The sequence below is a fragment of the Takifugu rubripes genome, chromosome 10 (assembly GCF_901000725.2).
Source record: "Takifugu rubripes chromosome 10, fTakRub1.2, whole genome shotgun sequence".
In the NCBI taxonomy this organism is placed as follows: Eukaryota; Metazoa; Chordata; class Actinopteri; order Tetraodontiformes; family Tetraodontidae; genus Takifugu; species Takifugu rubripes.
Genome location: NC_042294.1, coordinates 8,541,844 through 8,566,945, shown reverse-complemented (window position 1 = coordinate 8,566,945; position 25,102 = coordinate 8,541,844). Strand labels below are relative to the sequence as shown.

Here is a 25,102-nt window from a genome sequence, read left to right as displayed (position 1 = left end):
CCGCCCCTCCAGACAGGCGTAAGCCTGAGCGCAGCTCTCCGTCAGTTAATGTCACCGGCAGCGGGGATCAACCGAGACACTCTAATTGGTTCACCCCCCCGTTCTCAAACCAGCTGGACTTCCTTGTCCAGTCCTCTCCAGCACGGGCAGCCGTCCAGAATGTCGTCCTCCAGGTGACGGAGGCCTGCGGGTTGAGGTTTTTCTGCCGGGGTTAAATGGAGGTGGCTCATTGTTTGCTTTGGGCCCCAGCGCCTGACTCTTACCTGGGATTAAGTCCCTCCATTAGTTAATCACTCTCGCGCTAAAGCTCCTAAGCCTCGGCGCTCAAACAATAGAAAACATCCAACACAATCAATCAGCGTTTTACAACGTCGCGGCTCGGTCAGATCAGCAGCTCGGCAACGTATGATTCATGTGGCCATAAATTGGTCGTCTCTGCTGCGACAGCTGCTGGAACTCCGGGAATAAAGTCTGGCATCCACGCGGCAGGCATTTTAACTCAATTACCAAACACATTGCCCTCGCTAGAGTGATCACTTTTAAGGTCGTTAAAGAGGTTTCATGTCTGAGGGGGTTAACACTCCCAGGCAGTAAGTGTCCAAACCCGATTGCGTAGTCAGGATAAAAGCTTCTGGGCTTTGAAGATAACGAGTGTATCACCCAACCACGCTTAACCTGTCGCTCACGAGTTCAAAGCTGCGGGGCAGTCTGACCAGATCGGTTGGGTACACAGTCGCACGCGAACGGGCCAAATTCTGCCGGTGTGATCTCATCAGATTGAGTAATGATTGCAGAATTCCCCCCCGAAATCACAGCACGGCCCACGCTATCTGGTCCTTTGATGTTGGGGATCGGGGTGCTCGGTTTAAAGTCAAGACGGAACCCCGCGTCAGGTGAAAGGTCGCCGACTGTCGCTGTACGTTTGGGCGCCGAGTTGCATCTTCCAGCGGCGCCGAGGAGCACGGGACAAAAGCTACGCTATGCTCCTAAACCCACAGTTGACTTTCTGCCCCATTTCCTCCCGTTTGCCGGCTAATTTTCTGCAAATATTTGCATCTGCACGCGTCTTCGTTAAAGCGTCACAAAGGCAGCCAGGCGGCCGCGACCGCGTCCATCAGCTGTGCACTGGCGGCGCTGCGGACACGTCCCAGTGCATCAGCATGAATGCTGGCTCTGTGCAGGAGCCGTGACCAGAAACACACAACCGTAAATCCAGCACTCCTGGAGGAGGCGGCGTAAATGACACTATTTTGAGTCGAGTTTGAACGTCTGGTCTCGAGAGCGCCATAGCAACCCGGCGGAGCCGTTTCTCCTGTTTATCTGCTGCTCTGTGGGTTGATAGGAAGGGCCCCCGGCTGATGTCACCCCTATTGATTTGGCTGCGAATGTGTTTACCACCTGAAACTTTTTCGCGAGGACGCCACTTTGCGGCTGGAGTCATCGGCGACGTATGGCAGCGCAGCGGTGCCACATGTCCCACATTTGTTTGTGATCAGACCTTTTCTCTGAAAGTTAAGAAATGAGCTTCTGAGAATCTGCGGGGGAATGTTAGGGGACAAAACAAAGCATTTACGCCGTCCTTTTTCAGTCCATGTGACGATAGCGGCAATTCGATAGCAAAAATGAGCCGAGCGAAGGTGAAACCTGGTTTCATTGCTGCAGTTATGGGAGGTGGGGGGGGGGGGGGACAGGAGGGCGTTAATGTCTTCTGTAGAGCCATTCATAGTCCTGCTGCTGCTGGAAATGTTGGTGAGGAATTCGTGGAATGCAACTTCTCGGCAGAGATCAAAGAGTTGAACATTAACTGCGCTGAACTCTTCAGCCCTGCAGTGCTGCTCCCAGGGACTGCTTCCCAAGTTCAAGGGTCCCACCGGAGCCCTGCTGAATGCGCCGTGTCAATAACAGGTACGTCACATGGAGCGGTTACACGTGAAGCCGTGACTCATCCCCTTTCTGCGAGCCTCCCACGGCTTTAGCCACGTATGCTAAACTGCTGTAGGTACAGTGGGAGCCGCGGACCACCTGCCGCCGCCGCTGTCAGTGAGGGAGATAGACGCAGGTATGAATATTAGAGCGCTTTCGAGCTGGGGATTAAAGGAAGGGGAGAGGAGAGAGCGATCAATCTCTTGAGCGGAGGTCGTCCTGTTTCCCATGAGAAAACAGAGTTGCGGGACAGCTGCTGAGCCTTAACCTGAGGAGACAGCTGCTCGTCAGATGAGCTCGCAACACCCGGGTGACACCTGCAGCATTTCAGGCCTGCTTAGCTAACAACAGCCACCACGTCTCGGCACATTTGCTGGCAAATCTTCCATTTTCCAACAGTACAGTGAATGCAGCCTCGCTGTATTCGCCAGCTGTATTGTAATCGTGGTTTGGTCTTAGCGTGTGGAGCCTTTAGTTTGTAAAACAAATCAATAATGTGCCCTTCCTCTTAGATAGATCTCACTACTGACATGCAAATGGGTAGAAAGTGTGCGAATCACTTCAACGTTCAAGGATTTCACATGGTGCAAGGACAATTACATCAACAGGGTTTCATTACAGTTACTGGGAGGATTAAATATCACATCTGGGGCTGGAAATGTTGAAGGACAACCCCTCCCACAAAGAGCTCCAAAGAAGTCCATAAATTCCCAGTTTAGAGCAAGCTGGATAAACAGGAAGAGATGGACAAATTGAAGGATGGATGGATGGATGGATGGATGGATGGATGGATGGATGGATGGATGGATGGATGGAGTTTCAAAGGCGATGTCGAGTAGATCCTTTTGTCGGCACTCTTTTAGCGTCATTCCTATTTTTACATATTTTGCCAATGCTAATGCCATTCATAATGCTGCAGTACCGCCTGAAATCATAGGGGGCAGTGTAAGGGTAGAGATTAAGAACGACAGATAAAAGCCAATGAAGAAGAATGGCTAGAGGTGAGAAATGTACATATAAAATGGACAGAGGTGGCTCCCGAAGCAAATCTTGCCCCGTAAATGTTCCTTGTTTGGCCACTAGAAGGACGGTGCAAAATCATTTTTTTTCTGCCAGTGTCAGGAGGGATGAATGTTTTCTGTCAACTTTATGTTCAAACACCAAAATAGGCTTTCAATTTTGTTTTTAAGAAGAAACTTTCCACTGAGACCCTTTCTCGCCTGTGAGATTCGCCCCGTATCTACACACACTCAGACCAGGCCGCAAAAGAGCGAGCCCAGAGATAAATCACGCAGATATGAGTCATAAATGTTGCAATCTTTGTACTGAGAAGCCTCCGGGACCACCAGATAATACGCACTAAAAACGTGTAGTCGGAGCCAACTTGAGCCCACGTGGAACCACACTCATAGCTGGATGTAACACAGTGCAACACACACACACACACACACACACACACACACACACACAGATATAAATCTGAGGAGGGTTTAATGTCAAATGCTGTAATATTACACACAGGATCCTTCTGCAGAGCCCCTGGCTGTGGTCCCGGGTAGCGCGCAGCCCCCGCCGCCGCCACCGGGGGCAGCAGGGCTTTGGTTGGCTGCCACGCTTCGACAGCGAGGGACGGCGACGTGCACGCAGCAGCTGTGGGCTTCCATCACGCCACAGACGCGGGGTTCACCGTGTCGGGCTAAACGGTTCGCCGCGGCGGAGGCACCCCGCTGGGCGTCCGCACACTTGCTGCTGGCAATCCCAACAGATTTATGACTCCAAACGATACAATGAGGCAGAAAGTTCTGGGAACTTTGGATCCACTGGCCATACTGGGGACTTATTACATGTGCGTACATTTATTAATTGCACGTTTGACCATTTTTGTGCGTCGAGAAGGCTGGAGGCACCTTCAGCGGCCGTGAATATTCGACAGTTAAAAATCCCCAACAGGGTAAAATGCAAAGTACTGGATAATGACCTCAGCCTTTATTTTACGGGCTTTTCCGGGAGCTCCTAATTAACCGCCCTGCGGGACACGAGTATGTAAATGCCTTCAGATTTCTGAAGTTGCGCTGTCATCTGTGATTTTCTCTGCTGACGGGCAGGATTTTACCCAGGTTTTGCACTTCAAACGTTCCAGATGACTTCAAATGCGCCTTTTTCTGGTCATCTCGTCTCTTTCTCTGGCTTGTTTTATGTCCCGAGGTCATGCTGAGCGTTTGGAGCTGCTCCACGTCAGATTTTAGCCCCGATTAACTGTACCCGAGCGCACGTTCACTCCCCTGCATTTATGAATATTGCACTTTTCTGTGTTTCCAAATTATCTTTATTTGCATTTAGATAATATAGAGGTTTGCCTTGGCTCCCAGGGACACTTACACAAACAGTACAAATCACACATTTACTCCTCTTAATGATGTTGACATCAGGTTTAAGCTTTAATATCAGATACTTTACAATATTTGCACGGCTGCTGTTGACACAGGTGACGTTCTCCAGGTGTGTTATTAGAAAGGGATATCTTATAGTTTTTTGGGAAGGGGGGGGGAAGGTGAGACAGTGCGTCTTTGCCTGAGCGGCCCCCGTCCCAGAAGCCTGAGCGGAGCTCTTCCAGTCCAAAAATCACTAATGACATGCATATTTGCGTGCACGGCGGGCGCACAGAGGGCGCCTTCATGTACGCGGCATCCCTGAGCCTCCTCCTCTGTGAGCCAACACAGCTGACCATTCAGCGCCCGTCACACTGCGGCACATGACCCTCACGCCCCCGCCGCTCTTTATCAGCCCCCTCATTAACACGCCGTCTCTGAAGGAGACATCTTGTCTGGTGGCCCTGACTGCAAACAAAGATGACAATTGATTTAGTCAGTTTGGCTGAGAAAAGTCAGCGCGTCGGGACGGAGGAGGCCGGCCCCACGTTCTTTTTTAAGCCGTCCTTTCTGTCCCCCAACGACTGGATCCGAAACGATGAAACGGGGCATTAATCCCAGCGGCCGAGCAGCTTTTCTTTTTCAGGAGCTGATCTGTCATTTGTGGATGCACATGATTCTATGCTGCTCCTCCAGAAATACACTCATCCCGAGCTGGAGCCGCTCGCAGCGGAGGGGGACGCTGGAACGCCGCGGCGCAGAAAATTACAAGCTTTCCGACTGTGGTTTCTGCGTGCGCCGGAGAGAGAGTCTGAGCCGCTTCCTGCCCGGACGTCACATGATCTCTGGCCATCAGATCACCAGCGGTGGGCGGAAGCGCTCCCCTCCTTCCTCGTCATCCCGGCGGTTTACAGTCGAGTGACGCCGGCGCTCCGGTGCTTGGAGTTTTTGGGAGTGAATCAGGGTGTGCGGAGGTTTTAGTCATCGACGTGGCCCGTGGTCGGGTTTAATCCGGTCTGAGTCAGACGGTCTGCAGAGGAAGAGAAAATGAAAAGTAACCTGGAATCAAAATGACTGAGAATGAATTTGCATGTGTCACCTGAAAAGCCTTCACAGCAGCGTGCACGCATGGACGGGCAGGGGACAAAAGGTTTACGCAAAGGATTTTCCATTTCAGATCGTGTGAACAGCTGGAGCGTTTTAGATCTTTAAAGGGTGGAAAATATCACTCCAACCATATTTAATGAGATTCTTTATGTTAAATCTAGTTGCTAATCCCAATGAGGGTTAAAGAAGTGTTCAAAACATATCAAATCAGCTGTATCATCAGTGAATGATTAGGAAAGATTTATGGTGGAGATAAAATACACTGTAAAAAATTCAAAAAACTGAACTTTAAAAGGTGAAGCTACACAATCTGGTCAATCAAATTCCAACCCGGAGGGTTCCAATAGCCGAGCGGTTGATCACCAAGTGGGAACAACCTGATCATTTTTTACAGCGTCAATCCAAACAAGGGACGGATCAGAAGGAATGCCAAGCCATTGTGCATCAGTCAAACAGGTTCACGGGCGCTCATGAATATTAGCACGGCCATAAAACCCTCCCGTTAACATACGCACGCGCACGTCTGCCGCCCTCGGTAATCTCCCCCCCTGCACGAATCGCCGACATCAATAATTCTGATTGGCTGGTTCTTTGATCTTTAAAGGCGCCGCCAGGGAAGCGTGGACAGTGGTGCTTTTGGCGGGGGGGGGGAATCGCAGCTCGATATGCCGACACCCTCAGGAATGACGTGGAACATTCCATAATTTAGCCTCCAGCAAATTGTCCTGGCGTTGATGCATGTTTGATGCACCTTTGTACCTTTTAGGAGTGATTCTGACCCCTGATGATGACGCAGCGGCTCCTCACAGAGCCTCTCGAGAGGCGACTCCACGCTAACGTCTGTCTTATTTCAGGGCGGCGTGAAGAACGTACGTGACATTCTGCACAGATGTGACAACTATCATTCCTTGAAACGTACAAAGGTCCGCTCCGAGATGCAGATTGCTTTATTTATAGCTGCGGAGCGCCTCAGCTATAATGCACAGCGGCTTTTGATAGAAAAGCTTATGATGCAATTTCCTCTCCGAGCTTAAACGAGTGTGTAGATTCTATCAGCTTCTGTGTCTTTTTCCAGGTTCCTTGTTGTTTTCTGCATTTCGGGTCTCGGGGAGTTTGTTTAACCCACATTCATGGCCTCAAAGGGCGACCCAGAGAGACCCGGGGGAGGGCAGCGAGCCGCAGCGACACCCGCTAAACCGCCGCTCTCTCCGGCTGTTATGTTAGCCCGGAACAACAGGGTCCACCACAAACACACCTGATCCGAGGTGGACAAAATGATTCACCGCCTGCAACCCGATCCCTCTCTTTCCCATTTCTCACCCCCCCCCCCCACCCCCCCATTTAAATGTCAGCATCTGTGTAAACGCTAAGGTAGCTTCCTGCTGCGTCCTCCTGATCAGCTGCTGTGGTTCCTCTCAGAAGATAATTACACCTTTTTACACCAGGCATTAATAGAGTTAAACCACCTTGAGTCTGATTTGACCCCACCCCCACCCAAAATAGTAAAACACACACTCATTGAGGTTAATGGAAAGACAAAGTTCTTCTAAGCGGAACAGAGAGATGGGCTGACCTGGGGGGAGGCCCCGAGGCTGCTAAACAGCAACTTTAAAGAAGAACCGGTTCTCACAAGCCTGGGGTTTATATCGGCGCAAACTTCCCCTAACCGTGACTCAAAGCGAAGCTGCCAAGCGAAGAAGGTGAACTGAATTTTTCAATACTTGAATGGCTGTGCAGTTTCCACTTTCCCAGAAGCTCAGAACAGTTAATTCAGCTCTGTGCAGCTAGCTAGCATTAGCTAGCTAACCTGAAAACCTCAGGAGTCAAGGGAAGATGGGCAGAATCTGACCTCTGGAGGAGGAGGGGGGGGATCAAAGTGATCATTATCAGCGGCGCAGATCTGGCCTCTGCAGCGTAATGTGGAACAGATCTGGACGCACTAAATCCACTCTCCGCTGTGTCATTGTTACTGGATCGGCGGCGGCGAGCCAAGCCACAGATTAAAGAGCGCTCTTCAGATTTCTGCTGGAACTTTTCAGCCTCTCGCAGTGCGGAACGTTATTCCAAAGAATCTTCTGAACCCAAACAGAAGAGGTGGGTTTAAATGAAATTACAGTGCCTGGCTGGGCAGGGAGATCGGCGCAGCGCGATTCCTGGAAAGAGCATTCCCGCGCGTGGGCAGGAGCGAGTGGCGGCCTGTGGCGGCGTTTGAGTTGGAGAGATGAATACTTTCTAATGGGCTCCTGCCAAGTTCCAGGCGCTCCGAGACCTCCCACAGCTGTCGCACTTTCTTTCTTTCTTTTTTTTTTTTTAACACCGAGCCTGGGAAAGCTGGGGCGGCTACTCACCTGCGACATGCCTGGACACTTTTTAATCTACAGACGCTGCGCTTCGGAGAGTTTTGGAAAACTGCTGCCTTTAAGATCTGTCTAAAATGTTTAAAAAGATAGAGCATATATATAGATGTCACTGCACACACACACTCACATAGGTGCTGTCTTTTTATCCTTTAGATAAAGGGATTAGGTGACTGGAGGTCTGAGCAGTCTATTTTAATTAAAGATTTGCTGATGAAGACATAGTAAGACCTAATAGGCCATTTTTATTTTTAGCTCATCTCGACCTCGTTGACCTTAAGTAGACCACGCTGCCAAAAAGTCACAGTAAAATATATCACTGACATTAATGCTCTTAAATAACTCTCGAAATCTGATCCATGAAATGGAAAAATACTCACGCCGGCTGGTTTTAACTACACTCTTTTGGAGTAGACAAAGCCTTTTTTTAAAAAAATTTTTAAACTAGCTCAGACAAAAACACACTTCTCTGACCAGGATACGTTAAAATCAGAGAGGAACAAAAATGGAGGTGTTGGGCAGAGTCCCGGAGCGCTTGGAGGTGGGATGTCTGCAGGGAGAGCCCTGAAATGGGTCAAATTCTCATGCAAATTCAGACATGTGAGAACGGGAAAAATGATGTGAATGCGGGCGGGTCGCTGGGCGAGACCAAAAAAAATGTGTTGAGGTGCCACATAATGAACTTAAAGGACAACATACAGAGTTTTGCCATTGGAATCGCTGCTGCCGAACTGACTGTGAAAACATATTTCAAATATTAAGGTCTATAAATGTCATTTCAAACGGTGGTCATCAACCCCGTCCTGCAAGGAGATGCTAGCGCATCGCTCGAGTAAAAATCTGGCCCTGCTGATCTTGGAGAGTGGAGAAGTTGGGATCAACTTGGCCATTAAAGAGCTTAAATGATCGGCTGCTGCTCCTGCAGACACATAGCAACGGTTGCTAACGTGCGCAGGTAGAACCAACTGTTGCGGCAACGTAGCGTGTTAGCAACGGCGCACAGGTTCAGCGTGCAAGCAGACGACCTCAGAATCAAACGTTGCTCAGGGCGGCCACAACTCAACTGACCTTTTAAGTCAGCACTTTCTAGAGAAATTACACACAGGAAGTGAAGTAGTGAACTATTTGTGTTTGTACGTGTTTGGTAACAGGCTTATTGCCGCAAGCGACCCGGTATATGAGACGCGGTCTCAGAGCGTGCAGGCTCGTGAATGAAGCGAGCTGAGGGGGGGGGCTGCGAAGACAAAAGGGAACCAAAGCCGACACTTTTCTGGCTTCCTCTCTTTGGTCTAACTGCTGCCTCTTCTTGTCAATGAATTTTAAAAATAACTGCAGGATGCACGAGTTCAGAGACGCCTTTGGGTTTGTAACTCGGCGGCTAATCGTCGCTAAGCAAACTAAAGCTATCGCGTTATTTGCTTTGTAATTACACGGATGCCTCCCGGGCCGGAGCATGACTAACCCAACTGCTTTCAATGTAACTAACACAGATGTTTATAGTGAGTCATATAAGATTTTCTCTTTATGAGACTCTGAAAACCAGTTGACTTTTACAAGAAAAGAAAAATGACATTTTAAACTGGTAATGAGTCACCTGGGTTTCACCTTTCTCTTAAGGCCGTCAGGACTTTTGCGCCATTTAAGAAGGAAGATCAACCGTAGCCGTTTATTAGCCTCAAACGCTCACTTTTCCGGCTCCGCCGTGGCTGTTAGGTCAGGTTGGACGCAGGTGAGACGCCACACCTGCAGAGGCGCGTGAACGAGGCCACGTGTTTCCCGCCTCCTGGCGCGAAGCAAACAATGCAGCCGCGGCCCGGTCGGGGCGAGGGATTTAGCCAGTGGCGGACGGCTGAATGGGAGCGAACAGACCGCTGGCGCTGGTGAACAAACAGAGCAGCCACATCAAAAGGCAAAGGGCGTGAACCGACGGGGGGTCAGGCGGCCGGGACTGGTCCCACTGGGGAAAGAGCGTTGGAATGCAAAGAAATGCAAATAACGTGTACGAGCAGGAGAAAACCTGTCCTGATATTTCAGCATCTTATTCATTATTCCCAGGTCAACATTCACGCTGGAGGTAAATCTTTTCTAAATGTAGCCGAGCTTTCGCCAATCTAATGATTTCAAATCTTTCTCACTATAGATCGGCCAAATCAAAGGAATGAATGAAAAGGAATACAGGGAAAAAAACTTGATATTCCCGCGAGAATTTCCTTCCAATGATTTATTGACGAGTAGGTCAGAAAAACTGTCGTGTTTGAGAGCATTTAGAAATGAGAAAATATACAGAATAAAAATGCAAATAAGTCTAAGAAACAAAAAGAAGAGAGAAAAATGTGGCAGAAACAGGAAATAGTTACCGGCCATTCATTGACAGCGTTTTTATAGTGAGCCGACACCACAAGTAATGTAAATATATAACTTAATGAATGAATGAACTGGGTGTGTGTGTGTGTGTGTGTGTGTGTGTGTGTGTGTGTGCTGAGGTGTCAGTGGTGAGAAACTCATTCAGCCTTTACAATCCGGCCTGGAATTTACTGGTGCGCCATCATTCCCAGTTCATTCATTACCTGAAGCGACCCCGTGAGTGATCTGCAGCACATTCCTGCTCCACATAGTGCGAGTGGGAGCGTCGAGCGCTGCGCTTTAATGAGTTTCTCTCATTAATTAACCTCATCTGGTTCTCTTCCTGCTCCGAACCCGAACACGCGTGAGACGGACTCAGCCGCTAACGTTTTGGACTGGAGAGGAAGAACTGCCCTGGATCTGAAGATTCCCGGCAGACATGAAGTTTTCCCGTCGTTGGACACCGAACCGGAAAGGCCGGACAAGTCGAGCGATTTCAGAGCCGCCCTTGAGCAAGGCACTTTCCCACCTGCTACGACAGTTGCCAGAGTCGGAGGAACAGTTAAGCACCGCACATGAGCCGCCAGTTCTGCACGTCGGCTGGAATTTACACCGCGGACGTTTCGATGAATTCCAGCTAATGCCTTCCATTGAAAATGATGCAACAATCAGTTTTAGCTCGTGCAGTTGATGCACAGACTGTCAACTAAATTAGCCCACGTGAGAAGTGTGAGAAAACACTTTCCCTCTCTGCAGCGCGGCACCAGACGCGCCGATGCACAGCGATAACGAGCACATGGGCTGGAATAACCCCCAGCACAATTCCCGCTTCCATCCCTAGCTCACGAGTGCAGAACGCAACGGACGCGAAAGTCGCCCCTTTCTGCATGACAGCACAACAGTTGTAGCGCTAGGTACTTCCCAACCACTGTCCATCACCGCAGGGGCCCATGCAGAGGGGTGGGGGGGGGGGGGGGGGTGCATCTTCTCAAAGAAAGGAGGAAGTAGTAAAACCCATATCCTGTGTGTTCACACATGTGTCTCAGCGAAACACAATCCAACGCCGCCTGCTTCAACCTCTACACCTCAGTAGTTTAAACTGGCCCCCAGGGTCTGCAACAGCACCTGGGGATTGGGAGGGGGGGGTTTGGGGTTGGTCGCTTTTCAACTCTCCTGAAGGTGACGACATTCGCCACAGATCAACATTGATAGCACTGAGAACATGTACGCACCTCTTTTTTTTAAATTTCACAGCTGATTTTGGGATGTAGCCGGCAGAGACGCCTCCAAAAGACAAGAAAAAGGGCAGAGTAGCCCTTTCCCCTAAATCAGGCTTTATTCACAGCTCCCTCAAATTCTGCTGGTATCTTTTTGATTCGCCGACTTCACGAGTTTCAATTCATACTTTGAGTCGACTGAATGTCGGTCCAACGACTCGCGCGCTGAGTTTTGAAGCATCAAAGGAGCACAAACACGTTGGCTTTACGGCCATTTTATCTGTTTAAGCAAACACACATGACGGTTTGGCCTTTGTCTGAAAGGGGGGAACATTTCACAGAAGTGATACGGGCGCCACAGTGGGCAGTTCTGCTTTCAACTGTCACTGCAACAGTTGTCGCTCGGCAACGGCAGCGGACGGCACACGTGTGAGATGATTTTTGCACAGAAATAAAACCTGCAGTCCTCATACTGATCATTAAGAATTATGAGCTTTTTGGGTTGTTTTTTTAAAGCATTTTTAAAGATGCTTTATTTTAATAAATGTAGCGCTGGAAAAATGTTAGATTTTACCAGAATGACTAATTAAAGGGTGTCATTTTTGTTAAAAAAGCCCCAGTTTTCCTGCCAATATTGAATCAGGCTCTTCGTGGCTTTAAGGTTGATTTCAGCGGGCGGCTTCCGAGTCGGTGTATATTCAGGGACGCCACGTGTCGGAGAAAGTGAATTTCCAGGGGGATGACAGCGAAATAAAGGAATGTGGGCGAGGTTGTAAGCAACTCGACCCATCTGGCAGCGTGCCTCCTCACGTGACCGCACTATTTGAGGAGGTCTGGTATCCGAGCGCGGCCCTACTATAACAGGCAAGGCGACGAAATCCACGCGCAGGCAGTCGCTCACATACGCTCGTGCAATATGTGGCGAACATGCAGATGCTGCATATTCGCATGAAGCCGGCAGAGGACCGCACTCTCATCTATCCGCCACTGCTATTAATACGAAATCAGGAGCGACCGAAATGCTAAAAGCACCAGGCATGTGGGAGGGCTGGGATTTTTCTGATCTGTGGGAAATCCTGTTTCATCTGATGCTGATTAAAGCAGAAAAGAACGGCCCACGATAGATTGCTCACCGAAAGCGCCGGGTTGCCATTCATAAAACTGTGATCCTACACCAGAAACCCCCCCCCCCCCCCCTCCATTTGGCTTAAATCTGATCAAATATCACCTCGCTGTTCAGTGCAGAGGAAAGAGAAAGATGATTTGCTTTCATTCGAGTCGCGTTTCTAACGGGGGGCACGAGGCCGCTGAGTCAGCTACATAAGCCGTGTGACATCACTGCAGCGTGACACAGTAAAACCTGAACGGATAACACTGGAGTGCCAGTACGTTATGGACTGACATTAGCGGTAAAAATAGAAACGCTAACGTTGTAGGACTCACCCAGTACTCACTCCGATCCCTCTCAGTTGTAGCCGGCACAGCTGGTCAGCCTGCGTGGACCAATCAGTGGACGCCCCCAAAAGCAGGGTACCAAAAAAGGAAGGGACGGGTGGATTTTTGGCTCCTGGACTGTGGCTTTCAAATAAACGGCGGCCCAGTCAAACCGATTCAGACATGCCGCCGGCAAAAGCTAAGGTGCTAGGACATTGGTGAGAAAATTAGCTTGGTAGCAAATGAAATTCAAAGCGTTAACTATGACCTTCAACCGCTGAAATACCAAAGGGCAGATACAGCGAGAAGGTAGCAGCACAGCCAAGAGCAACAATTGCGTGTTATATACACAATAATGGTCATTCAGTCCACGTTCTAAATCTCCATCTTTGGCTACTGAGTCATTGAGGAGCTGCAGCGTGCCGCTTCTGACCAGTTCAACGAAAGCAATGTCAGCCCCTTTGAGTCACCAGTTTCTAAACTTGTCAAACTCCAGCTGCTCCATCTCTCTTCTTGTAACGTGAACCTGCAGGAATGTGCGCCAGCGCTGATGCTAGCAGCTGCTGCTGCTGCTCCCGCGAGCTGCCGCCGCTCTTTCTTTAACAGCGCGCTCATTAACCGAAAACCTCTTGACCCGGACTGACAAGGGTGAGATCAGCAGACGGCGGAGACAAAATCAAGGAAGTGGGTTCGAGGTCTGACATGGAGCCGCTGTGAGCCCACCTGATGTAAAGCACTAAAACCTGGAAGCTCTGAACGGGTGCGCAGAATAGATACGAAAAGTTGCTTTGATGCGTTAAGTACGCGTGACGTCTCTTTAAGAACGCTGGCGTCATTAGCACCGTGTTCCCGAGGTTTACCCAGTGACACACTGACCGACAGCTGCTCCAGAGGGAAGCCAACAGGCAAGAGGAGCCCGCCGGTAATGGGGCACTTCCTAAAACCATCCAGCCATTTCTCCTCACACTGAGACACTGTGGAAGCCTGCGGTGCCCTGCCAAACGAGAAATAAATTTGACACGGACCGTTCAGCTTCCCTTTGTAACGAGCCGGCGTTGCTAATGTTGCGCTTCACGCAGCTGCCAGCCCCATATAAAAATCCATTTTGCGATGCCAAGGACCACATGGGAGGAACCGGCGGTTTCTTCCTGAACCCGCTTTCACTTTCGTGAATAAGACACATGGCGCAGCGATGAGGAATGAATGCACCTTTTGAGTTGTTAAAAAACCTGCAGCATCAGAAAGAAACAGCTGTAAAATCGGGCTGCGCGCGGGATTTAGGTGGACAGCGTGGACCTTTGTCAGTGTCCTTTTTGCACGAGGGTCCGGTGAAGTCATCCCAGCTGCTCCGGCTTTTGCTCCGAGGCCGAGTAAAAGGTCATTGCCCCCAGCTGAGGGCTGTAAATTCAAGATGGGAAATGGCAAAGACATACACTCAAATCAACAGGTGCAGATACAAGATGAACCCTCAAGCGCCTCGTGTCTCTCTCTTTTTTTTAAAAATAAATTTTAGGGGCAAGGACAAAGAGGGGCGCGTCAGGACGGGGGAATCTGGGGTCCTGAAATGGCCCGGGCTAAAACAAAGCCTGTTCTTCATTAGAGCCCTGCAAATTAAGTCAGACAGAAACTTGGCTGGTTTCACCGACTCCGAGGCTATAACTTCTCGCCTGAATGAAACAGTCGGACAACTCTATCTGCAGCCGCGGCCTCCCGCGTGAAGCTAACGGCGACGCGGGGAGAGATGATGTCACATGAGCCATCGGAGGTGAAATACAGACCCCGTTCCTGGAGGGACCATGTGGGCTAAATAATGCCTGAATGGGGCTTTTCTTGCGTAGATCTGGTGTTTCATCCCTTGAGAACAAATTCCAGTTGATGTTTGCGGCGTTTTTCTCGTCACCGTGTTCACGCTTGATCAGAATAATGATCCATTCCTCGATCATCTGAGACTCCCTCCTTCATCACATGACCCCCAAACCAGAGCATGAAATGGTGCCATTTCCTGGAACATTATAGCACGCGATGACGCAAGTAAACAATATTTTAATGAGGAAAAAAACAGCCTCAAATTTAAGACGAGTCACTGCTGGGATGTCTGTGACAGAGGAATCTACTCTTGAAAGGGGCTGCCGCTTAAAGGGCATTAACTCTAGCTGGGGTCACGTTCATTCATATAAATTCATTCATGTTTACTTCCCATTTGGAAATTTATACTGGTAATACACTAGTTGGAAGCCCGTCACATCATCCCAGTCTGATGATGTAAATATTGGTGTAGGATTTGTACTGTGGCTGTACTGTGTCCAACAAGGACACACCATAAGGACACACTGGTGTCCTATAAGGACACACTGGTGTCGTATACGGACGGACTGGTGTCCTATACGGACACACTGGTGTCCTATACGGACGCACTGGTGTCCTATAAGGACACACCGGTGCCGTATAAGGATGGACTGGTGTCCTACAAGGACACACCATAAGGACACAGTGGTGTCCTTTAAGGACACACCGGTGTCATATAAGGATGGACTGGTGTCCTACAAGGACACACTATAAGGATGGACTGGTGTCCTACAAGGACACACTATAAGGATGGACTGGTGTCCTATAAGGATGGACTGGTGTCCTACAAGGACACACTATACGGACGCACTGGTGTCCTATAAGGACGCACTGGTGTCCTATTAGGACGCACTGGTGTCCTATAAGGACGCACTGGTGTCCTATTAGGACGCACTGGTGTCCTATAAGGATACAGTAGAGCCGGAGGACACATGTGATTCTGCCCAGAAAGGATCGGGAGTTATGCAGGCTGTTCTCTGTGGTATTTGTGGAATTTAAACTCGTTTATGCTTCTTTCATCTTCACTTCTAGTCATTAGGACAAAAAAAAAAAAAAAATCCCACACAAATCCAATAAATGAACAACCAGGCCTCACATTAGCATTCGGACGGAAAAACGTTCATTTCCTGTGGCAAGAATGACAGCATTATCATGCACAGAAAATCAGCTAAAGCATTTAATGTGGGTTTTTTCCACATTTTGACTTCGAGCGGAGCGAAACTCTGCTTCCAGTTCAGCTGCATTTTTAAGTGGAAAAAAGTCACATTTAGGATAAGAGAAAAATCTTCCGCCGCGTCAATTACGTCCCCCTTAAATAGCTTCACATGTGTCTCCCACACAGTTTAAAAGACTTCAGCAGACTACGTGGACGGCTCTTGGAGCGCCGGTGACCGGGTCGAGGACCTCTTTTTCACAACTCTCCGTCCGATCACTTATCAAAAATCGCAGCGGGAAAAAAAACAAAAATAAAAATTCGGAATAAAAGGAATCGTCCAATAAAAACTACAAACTTTAGCTGCGAATATCTAAATTTATCGTCCCCATTCACGTCTTTGTCCGCTTTGAACGGCCCTCAAATGCGGAAGGATAAATATTTACACGTCTGCGCTTGCTTGTTTAATTTAAGGGCGCGCTCGCGCAGCACAGTAAATGAATGAAAAAGCTTTAGACAAAACACCTCCAGCGGCTGATGAGTACCAGGCCACTTCACGGCGCTGGCCCCCAAAGGTTCAACCTCCTTTTCAGGGCATGGGAGACAGTGACCCAGGGGTCTGTTGGGGGCTGTAGCCATGCTGACTCTGCTGTCTCTGTGAAAAGAGGCGATCTGTGCATTTAGAGCTGGATCATGTCCAAAGAGAATACGTGGAAGTGAGCAGGAACACCATGTGAGGGCAAAGACAACAAGCCGTCCGATCAGCTGCCATCATGGCGCTCACCATCCCAGAAGCATGTTAGCCATTTGCACTGTTAGACTTTCCCAATCTGGATTTTCTCGAGAATTTGTTGGACCACTGCTTGATTTTTAGGCAGAAAATCCACACGTTGCGATGTTTATCCAGTCATTTGCCTCACGAACTGGCCCAAACAGCTAGTCAGCACCCAGTTTCACTGTGGAACCCGCAGGGACAAAAGAAAAGACAGAACACGCTACGTTATGTTGTTGACATTCCTGACAAATGACCCCACAACCTCAATACGGTGACGCTCTACAGGTGTAGCTACATCAAATGAAGCCCAGTGGCTACTGTTGGTATTACACCTATTAGCAAAACAGATAAATGTTGAGACACAAAGTTCTTTACTGGGGTGGGGAACTTGGACGGAGCTGTCAGATTCTTCGCGTATAGCGAGATTTATCTTGCAGCCTGTAGTTTGCACCACGATGCCCAGATGTTGGAGATATATTAAGCTTTCTTTACACTCTGAAGTACATGTAATTAAAAGACTGTTACTGGGACCTGTGATACAGGAAAACATGCTGGGGGATGAGAATAGGGGGTTTAAAGACAAACAAACAAAGACAAAAGCTAGGAAGCTGAAAGATAAAAGGTGCACTATCACTGAAAACTCACCCCAACCTTCTTGGACCTGAGGTCTTTATAGCCAGAGAGCTATCTGATCATCTATGATAAAGAATCTGTTTTACACTTATATAGAGGAAGTGGCTGTCTCACTATGGGATTTGCAAGAGCTAAACTTCCTCTGCGTTCTGGGGTCAGGAGACCCGTGGCAGGCTTCATGTAATGTTTCAGAGTAAAACTGAGCAATCTCACTCTCAGGGATGTGCAATCTAATCTGTGGTGAATCAGCAGCAACTGTAAAAGTCCTGTGCTGCTTCTGCCTGATAGTGAAAAGAACAACAGCCATCAGCAGGAAGAGGAAACAATGTCCAATGTCACCACAGAGGAGAGCGAGAAGGGGGGATAAGACCCGCGCGGCTCTCCCAAATCCTAAACAAAGGGAATTAATTCTTACATTTGTGACAATGAAGGGGGGGGGGGTGTTGAAAAACTGTCTCCCAGACGCAGGAATTCTACAAGAACAGACAAAGACGATCGGAACGCCAGCCCGGAACATGGCATGGCGTTGCATCTGGCGCCGCGTTTGTCTGATCTGGCGGAATGTGGGGATTAGATTTACAACCACGCCAAACATGGGTTTATTCTGAAAGGAAACACACATTCTGGAGCAAAAACGTTGGCAAAGCGCTGAAACCAGAAGCTGTCCGGAACGAGAGCTACAGTGAGCCTGTTTAGCAAGAGGAGCTAAAATAGTGGCGCGAACCCGCTAACTTATGACAGCAACGGAATGTGAGGCTCAGCCTGTGACCTGAGCCTGTTGGAGGGCAGGTAGACGACAGCAGGTAGGGTTGACGAGTCACAGCTGGCAGAAACCAGAGGGAGGATACATTTGGGCCTTGAGCAAAGGAGAGAGGGAAAAAAACGGAATTCCGAAGGTTTCAGCGAAGGGAGCGCATGAAAACGACTCCCCACGCGTGTCGTCTTATGCTTCAAACAACAGCTACGGCCGTCCTAGTGTCATTTTTCTGCAGATTTTCGGTAAATCTCAATGCCCCGGGGTGATGTGCTATCGAGCACTGCAGGGGCGCTCCGCAGCGTCGCCGTTTGACACGTTTGTGTCTCTTGAGGACCTGGGAGTGACACCAGTTTGGCAGGGGCTATCTTGTTAGCATAGCAATGTCAGTAAGCAATTATTTTGACTGGTGTGCAAACGCCATTAAGGGAACGCCAACTCGCCTACAATTCCACTTTCTCTTGTGACTATGGCAAACTAAATATAACATATGGGCACAGCTGGATCTGTCATTGTGTTGCCCTTCAGGAGACGACAAACCCTAACAGCCTCCAGTTCCTGACTGGGAGCTGTGGAGTAATGAGCCATAGTCCATCCAGCATCCGTTAACTTTGAAAAGGCGCCCCAGTCATCGAGGTCGCCTGTAGGTCAGGTGGTGGCGCTCAGGAACCTGTTCGCTGATTAAGATGAAGGATGCTGAGCTCATGAGGGGTGTGAACAAGCCAGGGGGGCCCCAGGGGGCCCATCTGTTGTAGGCAAATAAAAACAGCCCTGCTCTTCCCCATCAAGTCCCTGTAGACAGCTTCATCAGTCAGGACCAGGCAGGCCTACTGGGCTGTCGGCAGCCAGCCAGAAGTGGCGCAAACGCTCCTCCTCCTCCTCCTCCTCTTCACGCTGAAGCTCCAACCGAGGCTGGAGGTGTCAGCCGACCGCCGTTTCAGTTCCTCTGTTGTCTCTGTCTGTGTTTTCACAACTGTCCTCCAAGAATAACTGAGAAAGGTGAAGGAGGGGGAAAGAATTTACGAGCCGCCACCAATAAACAAACATCTGCTTCAAGAGGTGGTTTGAGTGACCTTCGACCCCGGGATGTATTCTTAAAGACCCACTTGAGGTCAAATCACCCTTTCGTATATTGCGAGTTGATACAAGTGTGTTTTCAAGACGCCATCTCATCCTCTTATTACCTGCAACCCCCCCCCCCCCATTTTATATGTTGCTCTAATTTTGGCGTGCGCTGACCTAAGTCCCAGTTGGCAGCGGCGTCTCCACATCTCATGCAGTAAGATAAGACGTGTCCTCTCAGCGTGGCTTCAGCAGAGGGGGAGGGATTGGGGTGAGAGGGTGCAAGTCGAGGCCCAGCCCAGCCTGCTGCCAGTGGTCAGATCGCGTCCATTTCATTCATCACAGTTGCCAAACGCCGTTCCTGCCGATTCACACCTGTCTTTACAGGGATCTTCCTTCGTTTTAGGTTTCCGTAAAATCCATCCACGCTCAACCCTGCAGGCAACCCTGATCCGGACCCGGAGGGGTCAAGGGTCATTTTGCCTAGTCCCCAAAAACCCTCAACTCCAGCCAGGCAGCCATCACGACAATCCAGAGCTGGGTTGCATTAAGGTGTCAAAGGCCGCCTTGTGAAATGTAAAACACGCCGCCACTGCAAACGTGCTTCTGTTTGTTTAGGAAGGCGGCGGTTTTCACGCTTCCACACCAGCTGCTTTGATTAAAAACCATCAGGAGCAGACAAAGGGAGCGAAAAGCCGTCTCCGTGAGCATCCGGGAGGAGCCCGACTCCCTTCCGTAATGGTTTTGGCAATGAACCAGCACACTGGGCGCCCTCAATCTGGGAACAACAACTACATTAACCTTTTGGCAGTGGTAATTAGCCGGGCGGATTCAGACACACCGCTGCCTGACCCCCCATGAGAAAATGACGGAAACAGTTGTCACAGAGAGGACGCAATTAATATTTTAACTCCCCTGGCTAAGAGCGCCTTTGCTAACTGGTCCTTTAGCGCTCCTAGGCAGCTAACGCTCTAATCGGGATGGTCGACAAGGCTTTTCTGGACTCCGTTGTAAATTTATCAGATGCAGGCGACGCCCGGCGGCGGCGGCACGGCTACACTCCGTCCCCTCAATCATAAAAATTCCCCCCTTTCTTTAGGAGATACTGCAAATTTCGGAGAAAAGGAGGCAACAGGAAGTTGTGCGGTAACCTGATAGGAATTTAGGCATCATTCAAACGTGCAGTGGAGGATTAGCTGACAGTCCCGCGGGCTGATCATGACCCGTCAAAATGTGGGCCAGTGTAACAGTCAAAGGCGTCTGTTTTCCTTAGCGCCTTCTCTGGTAGTCATCTTGTGATCCCTCAGATGGCTCCCGGGGCGGGAACCAAAACAAAGTCACTGTTTAACATTCAAAAGAATGTTTCATGTGTTCAGTGCTGGTAACTGATGGTCGGATTATTCATCTGAGGAGTCGCTGTGCATCAGCCGCCATCGCCGCTCGTGTGGGTTTTTACCTTTCACCGCAGGCAAACAGAGGAGCCCCTCCATCACGCGCTCCTCCGCTGCCCTGTCGGCCACACAATGGCATTTCTGAAACACGCTCAGTAAACGTGTGGGATTGTTTCCGTTCAGGCTCCGCCACCACGGGCGGCGGTCCGCGCACTATGTAGGTCAGCCGAACGGGTGGTTTTGGCTCTCTCCCTCCCCGCCTGAGGTGAACAGACAGCAAAATCAAATGCATTGTTTGCAGAGGGTGACTCATGTGACCCAGAGAGCCAGGGAGGGGTACCGGAATTCGCCTCCACCAACCACAAACATCTACCTGCTGCCCCGGAGAACACGATTGATGGTCAGTTCTGACCTGGTGTTTATTCAGGGCATTTTAGCTGTGCCCCCCACCCCTTCTTGTACCATATAAATTATGGGAATTGAACCCAAGATTTTCCATTGAATCTGACAGCGCTGCCAGGGAGAGTGAAAACTTTCTGTGGTGAAGTTCAACTGAGCCCTGGAGCAGGCAGGAGATTATGTGGAACACTAGCGTACAGCCCGACTGGAAAACTCCAACTGTAAGTGAAAAAGGAGTCGAGAATTAGCGCGGGGGGGGGGGGGGGTGTTAAATGGAGTAAATCTGGTATTTAAAAAAAGGCAGACACTGCAGGGCTGTCTGTGGAGATGCTGCTGAAGTTTAAGGAAATGCTCTGAAGCTTCCACATTAAAGACGCTGCGCTGGTTTTTTTTTTTTTCCACCCACACCTGATGTTCTCAGCGCGCCGCCGCTCGCCGTGGGCTTGGTTCTATGACGGCGTCTGTCGACCCGAGTGTCATTGTGGAAACAGGTTGGGTTTTTTTTTTTTGTTTTGACCCAACATCCGTGTGTTTCACATTTCCATCCTTGAAACAAATACACAGTTTCTGGTTTGAGCTAAAACATATTATTTATTGGATTTAGTCCAGAAGAGCTAAAAGGTCGCGGGCTTGCTTCCAGGGAAAGCACTCCTATAGCATGTGTTAAACATTATGAAAGGGTTTATTTCAGCTTACTCTTATCAGTTATCTACACGAGCGGACGTATAAAGTACGTCCTTTGGCACCGGGTACAAGGGTTTCAATGTGAAGACAACATAAGGCATTTGTGGTGGTTGGGCGCTCCATACATCACAGTACGGTTGTGTGTGTATCAGCCACTAAACCTAAAGGGGTGGGGGCGGAGCCTGTGCAGCATCCCTGGCCGGAGGCGGGGTTATGCAAATAACTGTGGTTTTAATCTACTTCACATTTCGACGTAAACGTGTTGATAAAGTCAATTTGGACAGGTCTCCTTCAGGCAGTTATAAATCTATAGAGTTCTTCCTCTTTGATAAGGACAGTTAATGCCATAGATGGTTTTACAACTGCCTACACTTGTGGTCTAACGTAAGCCCTCTGTCAACACAAGAAACGCAGCCACGTGTCATTTTTGGTCTGAATTTATCACTTACGTATGCGAGGCCAGAGTCCTCAACCCACGCTTTACATCCAGGCTAAACCAATTCGCACCTGGGTTAGCACCCAGCTGCTTTCTTTAGATTTCTTATTTTCAATTTCCCCTGAAATGATGTTTTACACAATCTAGAAATCATTTCAAGGCCTTGATTGAGACCATGAAAGGAAAATCTGACAGGAATTCAATTTCCTACACAAGGTCATATCAATCTAAACAGAAAAAAAAATTCTTTTTGTTATACACGCTTATAATTGCTGTGTTCTACTCACAGGACTTGAACCACTTTGAATAGATGAGGAAGGTTTAGCAACATCCAAAACTCAAATTAAATATGTATAAATAGGGCTTTGGTGCGCGCAGCATACATTTTTCCACATTTTGGTTACTTTGCTTTATCAAATTGTCCATATATTAAGAGCGCATGAGGTTTGGCGATGACATCATTCACCAGGGACTAATACTGTTACGCAACAACCAGACTTTACTGTGGGCGACCTCAGCACCGCTCCAAAAGGCTTTTCTCTGCAGCTTCAAACTGTTAAAAGGTAGTCACTCCAACCTTATTGTTTTGAGCAAAAACACTTAAAAGGTGTAACCAATGCGCTTTAAAAAGCATATAATTACATTAGCATACTAATTACCGCCTTTTTGTTAAATAACAAGGGAGCCCTTTATGCAAATATTGATGGGGGTCCCCCTGCATGGTTGCTAGAAAAGCCTTGAACATTTGTTTCAATGATGTAATTTCCTGGATGGAACGTGGGCCGGCTAGTGCGGAGGCTAATTAATGGTTAGCTCCCTCGTTTCACGTGAAATGGAGAGGTCGAAAGCTACATGCAGGATCTGAAAACAAGGTATTATAAAAAAGTTAAATTATTATATAATTATAATTTATAATTATATAAAAGTTAAAAAAAATAAGTAAAACAAAGGGCTGTGAAATACCAAAACTATACTTATTGAGATACCAACGTGCAAAGCGTGCATGCTGCAAAGGTGCGGTAAACATTATGGTCGTCCTGGTGTCATAAACAGGTCGTCGAGAGAAACGTCACCACTGTGGGGTAGCAGACAGAAACCGTCAGTGAGGAACACACGACGTGGAGAACAACTGTCATTTCATCACAATAAAAGAGCGAAATGAGATGCGTCCAGAGAGAAAGTTCTAACTGGCTTGGGTACAGTTCTGACTTCAGGAGTATGAAGTCGTCTAATCTATTCCAGCTTTCAGCAGTGGAAAAAAAACCAAAACAACCCCGATTACATAAGAGCAGACCTCCGATGTATTCCCGGGCCTCTAAGTATCTAAAAAGTATGTGTGCAGTTGCTGCGGCGAGGCAGTCGAGTCTCGCTATGAGTAAGCTGGCATGGAAATGGGAACACACAACTGAGACTGCTGCAGGGGGAGCAACATGTGGGGCGAAGCGACCGCGGCGAGGACCCACAGGTCTCGCAAGGGGAGGTGACGCAATCTCACAAGCTCACAATCCACTGTATCGGCCACGGCTGCGCCCTGTGGTCAGTCAGGATTGGTAATTGTCCGAGTGTAGCTTACCCCACGGGTCCCGCGGCGCTGGTGCGTCGGCGCCACTCTACGTTTTCTCGCTCTGCCCCGAACAGGAGTTTGCTTCTGCGAATTGGCGGCCATCTGGCCGGCTATTTGCGGGCCTCTCGAGTCGGTAAATGTTCTACGAGGTAGACAGAAACCGGATGGAGACCTGCGGGAGGGAAATAAACAACAAACCAGCGGACCAATCAGAGCTGCTGTTGTCTGTGTCGCCATGACGACGGGTCGTTAAGCGCCAGGGGTGATGCGCTGTGTTGATAGTCGAATTTAAATTTGGGCGTTAGCCCCCCCCCATCAGCAAAAAATAGGTGGTTATGTCAAAAGCAACGTTTTTGTTTCCCAGTTTTGACGTTAATAATGGGTTAATAAGGTTTTGTTGATTTAATAACAACCGTACAGAATCAGCACGCCCATTAGACGCCTCCTCATTTTTGGTTGGATTATTCTGATTGAAGGCTAAAAAAAAAAAATACAGCATAACTTTCCATTTGTGGCTGTTTTTTGTTTTTTTTTTCCCCTAGCGGGACAAAATTCCGCCTACCATTGTCTACCACTGACAGATCCCTGCATGGGAATTCTGCATTTTCCAGAGCCTGAACTCCAGCGGGGTGAATGCGGGTCGCCGTGGGGGCGTGTTCCCGGGTCAGCCAGCTACAGCACACTTTCCCCTGCTCACAATACACCATGCAAGTCCACACAAAGACGCCTGCACTAATCCCATCTTTTGTGGTCCACCCATGTGTCAGAGTGTGCAGCTCATGTCTCAGGCGCGCCGCTCCAACACTTTCCACTTTTCTGCCTTCAAAAACCGACTTGAGCCAGACTTTTCCTACTGTTGCATGCAAAATAAACCCCCTATGTCATGTGTAAAACACACTGTGACCAGTACCTGACGCAATCCCAGATGCATTCTGTCATGATTAGTCATGAGCCAAAAGACTGTGATCGCACACTGACAGCAGAGATTTAACAGCAACAGACTTTGTTGTCCATGGAGAATACTAAGGTTTGGAAAGAATATGGAGATTAAAGAAAACACGAGTGTGGCGATCACTTTAAAGAACAATAGAATGGCAGAACATGTGTTGTAAACATCTCCAGCTCTGGGCTGCAACAGGAGTTCGGTCGACAAAAGACGAAAATAGACTCCTAATGAGGACAATATTTGAAGAATGGAGCACAAAAAGGGGTTTAACATGAGCCAGGGTAACGCACGACGAGGTGGAGGTGAGAATTAAGTATTTTTTTAGCAGACACTGCAGAGGCTGGAGTTATCAGATTTATCAGGCGAATAATTCATGTTATCAATGTTTTGGTGGGATAAAATGCAAAGTGTCCGTCGGGGGAGAGTCCAAACAGCTCTTACCGTGATGTTCTGCTGCGTTTCGCTGCCCATTTGTCGCTTTTATATCCATTTATTCCCTGCGGCGATCAGTCGCGTCTCTCAGACACAAAATCTCCACCATGCTTCCACGTGCTCGCGACCGGGACCACGCGCTCAGCGGAGCGCCGTGGTTACGGCGCGTGACGTCACGGCGAGACGGCGAGAGGGTCGGAAAATCTGCGCGAGATCAATAACCGATAATCAGCCCGCAGGTGCGTCAGCCAGGTCAGGTGACCCGCGACGCTTCCGGC

The 25,102-nt window shown here is 48.9% G+C and overlaps 1 long non-coding RNA gene across 1 annotated transcript; it reads right to left on the bottom strand.

The window, feature by feature from the left end:
- Window positions 1–4,231: 4,231 nt before the first annotated feature.
- Window positions 4,232–25,040, bottom strand: LOC105417004 (uncharacterized). Its single transcript, XR_964856.2, has 3 exons — window positions 24,834–25,040; window positions 23,456–23,618; window positions 4,232–5,322 (listed from the first exon to the last, which is right to left on the bottom strand). It is a non-coding gene; the product is annotated as an uncharacterized lncRNA (long non-coding RNA).
- Between the last annotated feature and the right edge of the window lie 62 nt (window positions 25,041–25,102).